We start from the raw sequence: 8,194 nt of genomic DNA on the forward strand, positions 1-8,194 counted from the left end.
AACATTTCAAAATGAAATTCTAATATTCCAAGTCATTTCTATTGCAAATGGTATTTTTTTCCAAGAAAAATACTATATTCCTTTTTATTCCAAAAACTATAAAGATAACTTTATAATTTCAAATTATTTTTGGAATGACTAAGGAAATCACCAAGTAAATAGTTTTACTTTGAATTGTTGTACCTTGTGTGAATTAAAATGGTTTATACTTTTAAATCAATTGTAAATTACCGTCAAAGACATAAATCTTAATACAACTCTAAATTGTAATAACTCCACGGGGAAAGGGATTCAACATAAAATAATACATCCATGATTGCATTATTTGGATTTTATAACATTGTCCTTACCGGACAATGATGCTTCTTACGAACCCGAGGTCCAGGTTCCATCAATCGCATTGAACCGCACTATCTCGCAGTCCACGAGCAAGTTCACCCTTGCTCATGTCAATTTGATTATTTTCTACTACTTTAATGCAAAGCTATATACTTATCATTCCCGCATCGCAAATGAAATGTTATTTTCCAACTATGAATATGACTATGTGGATGGCAATGGAACCATGGTATGTGTTGATATGGTGGAGGTTCCATTGCAATGGGTTATATCACCCTAGGATTAAATTACCAATGCCGTCCGAGTGATTCTAGCGCCGTACAAACCGCGTTGACCATGAGATCTATAATGGCTCGGGGAAGCCGGTCGTATCTTTTCCCTTCCGCACGCCAACGGATTGGTAGAGCCGGCGGGGTGTTGGAGGCACTCGCCGTAGGTTGGGATAGCCTTTTAAATCCCCATCCATTAGTGATGATGGCTCTACGATCTATGAAGGATTGTCCAAAGTACACCATGAGTAAAGCCGTATTATCGGGGAAGTCTACTGGAGGTGTGCGGGTGGACAAAAGGGTGGGTTTGCGGTCGCGGAGAAGGCGGTGTGGGCTTGGATCTTTATACCTGGCCTCACACCAAAGGAAGTGTGAACGGGGGCAAGTCCTCGCGGATGGCAAAAAGGGTGAGATCTCTTGTGGGAAAAGTAACGCACTTCGCAGAGTGTATCAAATTGTGGCTGTCACTCCTTGTTCCGGGAAGGGAACTGCGAACGCGGCAGGAAAGGAACTCCACGAAGTTCTAGTCAACCTGTGAAGACTGACGGGCATAGTTTTCATAATAAAAGCAACCTTTTGAAGAAATGATTGCGAAACATGCATTGACCGGCGATTTCCTGATCAATGGTCGTAGCTAGTGCATCAAACACCTTTTTATTCTTTTAGAACTTGCTGAGTACCTCTGTACTCACTTTCTTCCGACACCCTTGCTAGATTGTGATCCGGAAGTGGAGGCCATCAACGATGGAGCACCGAGAGGAAGCTACGAGCTGGTCTACGAAGAACCTGATCTTACCGGCGGAGTGGAAGGCGTAGACTATGGGATAGTCTACGGACCAGACGACACGGAGGTGGAGGAGTAGTGACATACCCTAGCATCATAGAGCCGAGCAACGTAGAACTTACCTAAATAAGTTGTTGAGCTCTCCTTTATATTGTTATGAGTTGTAATCGTACTTAAGTAGTATCTTAGGGTGTTCTCATAGGACCTGTGAGAATATCAACTTGTTAAGACAACTAGATGATACCCCGCACGCTGTTGCGGCAATTTAAGCAACGAAAGTGAGGAAAACCGTGAAATAAAGAAGAAGGTTATTTTGAAGTTCTATCGGTAGTAGACACACATGCCATGATTTGAACTTCAGAATGTAATAAACTGTACATACATGAACTAATGGTGATCTCACATGCCGACATGAGTGCTTTGAACTGAGGAAAAAATGTGTAACAAAACACACACGAAAAACAAAAGCTAATGTGTCACATAATTGAATAAACATCTCCGTACTGCAAATTAACCCGGAGAGATAATGGCACGACTTTGGAATATACTTTGCCATGTAACCATATGATTTTTTTTAGATCCAACGTGCATCACTGAGCTAATATAAGCGAATCGGATTTGTCTTCACCAGACCAGCGCTGGCAGGGCCTTAAAACATGATCTATTTGTCTATTTTTACCTCAAAATAGAACGCATGATTTTTAACACAAAACCATAGAACATTGCAAAAAGGAAAAGTATTAAATTTAATATTTTTATTGGTAAAAGTGTTATAATATCCTTTCCTGTTAGATTCAATTGCTTCTATGATTTTGACAACCTTCATTCAGTGATAAATTAGACTGAACACTGAAAAGTGTTTGCCACAGATTGATTGTGCAGCCATTTAGTGTTAACATAACCTGGACGCAACAAAATAAAACTTTGATTGAAGCCCAGTTTAGCACTGCAATCAATCATGTGAGCAGAATTGCTCCCATACCTCAGGTTTTGCAGTGAGTGTGTGACCAGCAAATAGCCTTGCATGGAAAGTTGAATCATGTCTACTGATGGTGAAACCGTAGAAAGCAAATTTCCTTGATTCAATATATTAGGAGAAAAAGCACTGGCAGGAAAATATGAAAACCATCAACAATAATAAAAATGCATCAATCTTTGTGTACTCAAGTTTCACTAATCCCCAGTGCCTCATTCGTGTTGCATCAAGCATTTTGGCCGCACCCATTAGACTCCGGGAAAAAACATATTTGCTGATCTTGACCTGTTGTTGAGGAGTGGGGAACGCCTAACAAAGTAGCAAGCAATAAGGAGGCACCATATTATAAGCTAATACAGAGGTGTGTATGCAGTTTTGCAATAGGATCCCATTTTTTATCTATGACACAAAGGAACAGGGTATTTTAGAGCAATGAGCATGGAACATGCTTTCAAAATATAATCAGACAAAGAAATTGCATGGTATAATGTCACGTTAAGAAGAAAATGTGATATCATTCGCAAAAGAGTGACATAAAACCATTAGATGAAAATGTGGAGAACATACATGGTAATTTAGTTTGACTGGACCTGTATCGATGGCGTGCCTGAAACAACACATGATGACATGATTAATACTGTAGAACAATTCCACGTCCATCTAGTTAGGTGATAGACATCAAACCTAACTGACAAAAAATAATGGAAGATCAAGGTGAGCAAGGAGAGTGGCTCCCTCATTTCAGGAACTCTTATCAACGTCCACCATCCAGTTTATAGGAACATGAACAATGGCATATCATGCAGCTTGTAGTTGCTGCGGCAAGAAAAATCGGTATTCTTTGATGCTGAAGTGAGTAATGAATTAGGCATGGATGAAAAAAACTGATACTTCATCCGATTAAATTCAAACTTGTGATATGCAGAAGGTGTAGAAACTAATCAAATAACTTTAAAAATAAAATCTGCACAAATAGCTGCCGAGATCATTACATATAGGTGGATCTTATCTGTTTGCTGATGTCCGTTTGGTATACTGCAACTGATTGCAACCCATTACGGCATTATGTGTGTGTGTGTGTCTGTTCCCATCTGCACACAACAAAAGAAAACACAATACAACGATTAGACTTCCAGTAGTGTATATGTTCTAACACTTCTCTCAGAGATTTCATCAAACAACCTCCGTGCTCAACTAACAGTGCTAGAAGTTAAAATACCCGACAATCAGTGAGAGAGATTATCAGTTGGGCATGGAGAAAATGGGTCGCTGCAAGATTGCAATACTGCTACTTGAGTCCTTGATCTTGACCTGGAGATGACGGTCTGAGATCAAAGACGCGTGTGCTTCCTCTGCTTCTTCACGGCGGGAGCACGCGGAGTCAATCGACTCGGCCGGAGAGGGTCAGGTTGGGATTGGAAGTGCAGGTTATGCAAAGAGAAAAATGGGCACACGGGAGAGCTGCTGGAAGAAGGACTCGCGGCTGTGCATGGAGGTGGACGGCCGGAGGAAAATATAGCTGCAGCCGTGCCCGCTCGTCTGCCTCGTAGGTTACAGATTATCTGGATGGGTATTGGGGGAGATGAAACGAAGAGACACCATTGAAAGTGGAAGCCCACGCGAAGAGTCATTGTAAAACTGGAAAGGTTGAGAGCTCAGAAAAATGGTGCGTGGTTTGGACAGAAAGAAACCGAATGGTTCAGATCTGAAGTGGCAATCTTGCTGACGTGGACATGCTGCATGTCAAGAGAAATATGTTAGTGGGGATGAACTTCTTAGTTATATAGGATGTTTGTAATAAAGTATGGAGTGTTATGACCTGCAATGTTTCTGTTGTACCACTCTGAGGGATATGGCAAATTGTGAAGAAGTCCCTTCGCAAAGATCATATCAACGACTTGTATACTACAACATGCAGTGGTATGCTGGGTCACCGCAGCTGGTATCAGAGCAAATGTTGCGACCTTAGGTTGGAAAGACCTAGTATAGGGAAGAAACCTGTAGGAGTCTAGTAGAAATAGTAAAGGATTCTCTAGAAGTATGGTGATTATTCACTTGAGAATAGCAAAACCATATATTTTAGTGCGATAATTCTTTATTATAGCTATTATGATGCATAATCACTACTAATATTCTGCTTTTGTATACAGCCATAATGGCGAACACTTTTCCTAAGAGGACTTTGAGGAAGGTTGAGGGTTGGCTTGGTGATTATGATGGACCAATCACAGCTCTCCTGTGTGGGATGCTGAAGGAACTTCATTGTGATCCACGGATACCTGTTATCAAGTATACTTACTATGATGGGGAAATCCTAGCCAAGTGCAGAGTATCGGTCCAACTACCGGAAAAACTGCTGATGAGTCGTATAATGCCATACGGAGAAGCCAAAACTATCACCACAGCCTATCATATGGGCCTATTCAAGGCAATCCTTGAGATAAGGCAACACAAGTCAGTAGAAATCCTATGTTCAGAGTTTTCTCATATACCTCATGCAGAGGAAGATGAGGATCCCACTCTTAATCATTTGGTGTTAGCACACAGAAGTCCTGAAGCTGCAGCACAGCACATGGATAGCTGTAAGTCTTTATTGACCACGATGTATCTTTTACACATGAAGATGAGAGGTGAGATTGACCACATGCTAGCTGAGTTCACGGACCCTGATAAAGTCCAAACTCGGATGCGAGATTTGAGGGCACAACCACAACATACTACACCTTTCTTTAACCCAGACAGCGATGTAGATTTGAGTGACCAGTGGTCCAAGAGAAATCCATTTACGAGAGATCCACTTACACCTAACTTTGTTCCGCACTACCCACACGTGTCAGCATCATATGATACTGGATATGGGGGAGACCACTCATGGAACATAAATTGCTCGGAGTCACCAATCGAGAACTCGACGGGTTGGCGTTTCGGGGAACCTTTTGGTGATGAGGAGGAGCCAATTCCATGTGATACGGGAGATGAGAGTGGTGGGGTTACCCAACCCTACGGGCAGGAAGAGAAAGGTACTGATTCCATTTCTTTAGATTTGGAGATGGGATTATCTAAACCATCACGATACGAAGTAGGTGAGAGTTCGGGAACCAAGAAAAAGAAGAAGAAGAAGATGAGGGGTCGGGTGAATAGGAATCCTTCATGGATGATCGAAGAAGGAGGTATGTATCCTACGGGGATATGTACGAGTCATTGTCTAGCTACTTAGGCATGACTGATCTCTGTCTCGGCACTTCGTCCGATTCAGATTACATACCTACTGGAAGGACCTTTGTCCCGGATGGTGTCCGAAAGACAAGTCGCTGTACCGGATGGACCCCAGGGATGTATGCGGAGGCGAGCTATGATGATGGGGAGTAGACCTCCAAGGAAGAATAAAGTAATCTAGGTGATATTGTAATAGAACGTATTTTAAATTCCCGTTGGCTTGGGCTTTGAGCCAAATAAGTGGTTTATATATACCACATGTAATATACGTTTGTGAGTGTGTTATGTATTATACGGTGTATATACATAATAAATGTTTGTTTTGGATTTGCTTCTTGATTTTATTGTGTGACTAGTTCTGGGCAATGAGTTGAGCTCAGAAAACATTTGCATGGTGTAATTATGAGTAATCGCTCCTTGTTACGAGGACTAGGGGGAAATGGCGTTAGTAGAAACCGAAGAGGCTCGCAGAGAGCGGGAAGAAAGAGAAAAAGAGGAGGCAGATGCAGCAGCTAGAGCAGAAAACGCACCACCACCACCACACCCAATGTTGCACCCAGACTTCCAACAGTATATGAGGTCAATGGAGGAAGATAGGAGGCGTTACCAGGAAAGCCAGAACAAGAACATGCAAGATTTCTTTACCCATGTCATCAATGATAGGGGTAATGAAGGCAAGGGAGTAACACTATCGGACTTCCAAAATGCAAGACCACTACCATTCACATCAGCCCCAGAACCAATGGACGCTGAAGATTGGCTTATGGATACTGAACGGAAATTGAAGACCGTTGGTTGCAACGATGAGGAGAAGATCGAGATATACCACTTATCTGTTGTCAGGACCAGCAGCATCATGGTGGGAGAACCTTGTAGCAGTACACCCTCCAGATAAGGTATTTACCTGGGAGGAGTTCAAGAAGAAGTTTCGGGATGCTCATGTTCCGGACAGCGTGGTGGAGCTGAAGAAGAGGGAATTTGAAGAACTGAGACAGAATACTGCACCAATCATGCAGTATGTTCGGGATTTCAATAGGTTATCCAGGTATGCACCTGAGGATGTAGATACAGAGGAGAAGCGGAAGAAACGGTTCATGAAAGGCATGAATCCATACATGAAGATGCAACTAAGGTTGGCAAGGACTGCCGAATTTCAGGAACTGATTGACTCGGCAATCACTTTCGAGGATGATTACAGGCAAGTCCAAGAGGACTGATGTCTACGGGAGCTTCTATTCTTGTAGACAGTGTTGGGCCTCCAAGAGCAGAGGTTTGTAGAACAGCAGCAAGTTTCCCTTAAGTGGATACCCAAGGTTTATCGAACTCAGGGAGGAAGAGGTCAAAGATATCCCTCTCATGCAACCCCGCAACCACAAAGCAAGAAGTCTCTTGTGTCCCCAACACACCTAAGAGGTGCACTAGTTCGGCGAAGAGATAGTGAAATACAGGTGGTATGAATAAGTAGTAGCAACAGCACCGGAAAAGTGCTTTGCCCAGGACGAGTAAACAAGCGAGTAGTAATGCAGCGAGTAGTAACACGATAAAACAGTAAACAAGTAGCGATAGCGATATTTAGGAACAAGGCCTAGGGATTAGACTTTCACTAGTGGACACTCTCAACATTGATCACATAACAGAATAGATAAATGCATACTCTACACTCTTGTTGGATGATGAACACATTGCGTAGGATTACACGAACCCTCAATGCCGGAGTTAACAAGCTCCACAATAATGCTCATATTTTAGTAACCTTTAGTGTAAGATAGATCAAAAGACTAAACCAAGTACTAACATAGCATGCACACTCGTCACCTTCATGCAAATGTAGGAGGAATAGATCACATCAATATTATCATAGCAATAGTTAACTTCGCAATCTACAAGAGATCATGATCATAGCATAAACCAAGTACTAACACGGTGCACACACTTGTCACCTTTGCACACGTGCGGGAGGAATAAAACTACTTTAATAACATTGCTAGAGTAGCACATAGAAAAATTGTGATACAAGCACATTGCAATCATAAAGAGATGTAAATAAGCACCTCACTATGCCATTCAACAAGTGAATAAGTATTCTGTGAAATATAGCCTAAGAGACCCACACGGTGCACACTACTCGTCACCTTTACACACGTGGGACAAGGAGTCTCCGGAGATCACATAGGTAAAACTCACTTGACTAGCATAATGACATCTAGATTACAAGCATCATCATATGAATCTCAATCATGTAAGGCAGCTCATGAGATTATTGTATTGAAGCACATAGGAGAGAGATGAACCACATAGCTACCGGCAGCAGCCCCGAGCCTCGATGGAGAACTACTCCCTCCTCATGGGAGCAGCAGCGGTGATGAACATGGCGGTGGAGATGGCAGCGGTGTCGATGGAGAAGCCTTCCGGGGCACTTCCCCGCTCCGGCAGGGTGCCGGAACGAGACTCCTGTCCCCCGGATCTTGGCTTCGCGATGGCGGCGGCTCTGGAAGGTTTTCCGTATCGTGGTTTTTTCGCCTCGTGGTTTTCGCGACGGAGGCTTTATATAGGCGAAGAGGCGGCGCAGAGGGTCGAAGGGGTGGCCACACCATATGGCGGCGCGGCCGG

The sequence above is a fragment of the Lolium rigidum genome, chromosome 1 (assembly GCF_022539505.1).
Source record: "Lolium rigidum isolate FL_2022 chromosome 1, APGP_CSIRO_Lrig_0.1, whole genome shotgun sequence".
In the NCBI taxonomy this organism is placed as follows: Eukaryota; Viridiplantae; Streptophyta; class Magnoliopsida; order Poales; family Poaceae; genus Lolium; species Lolium rigidum.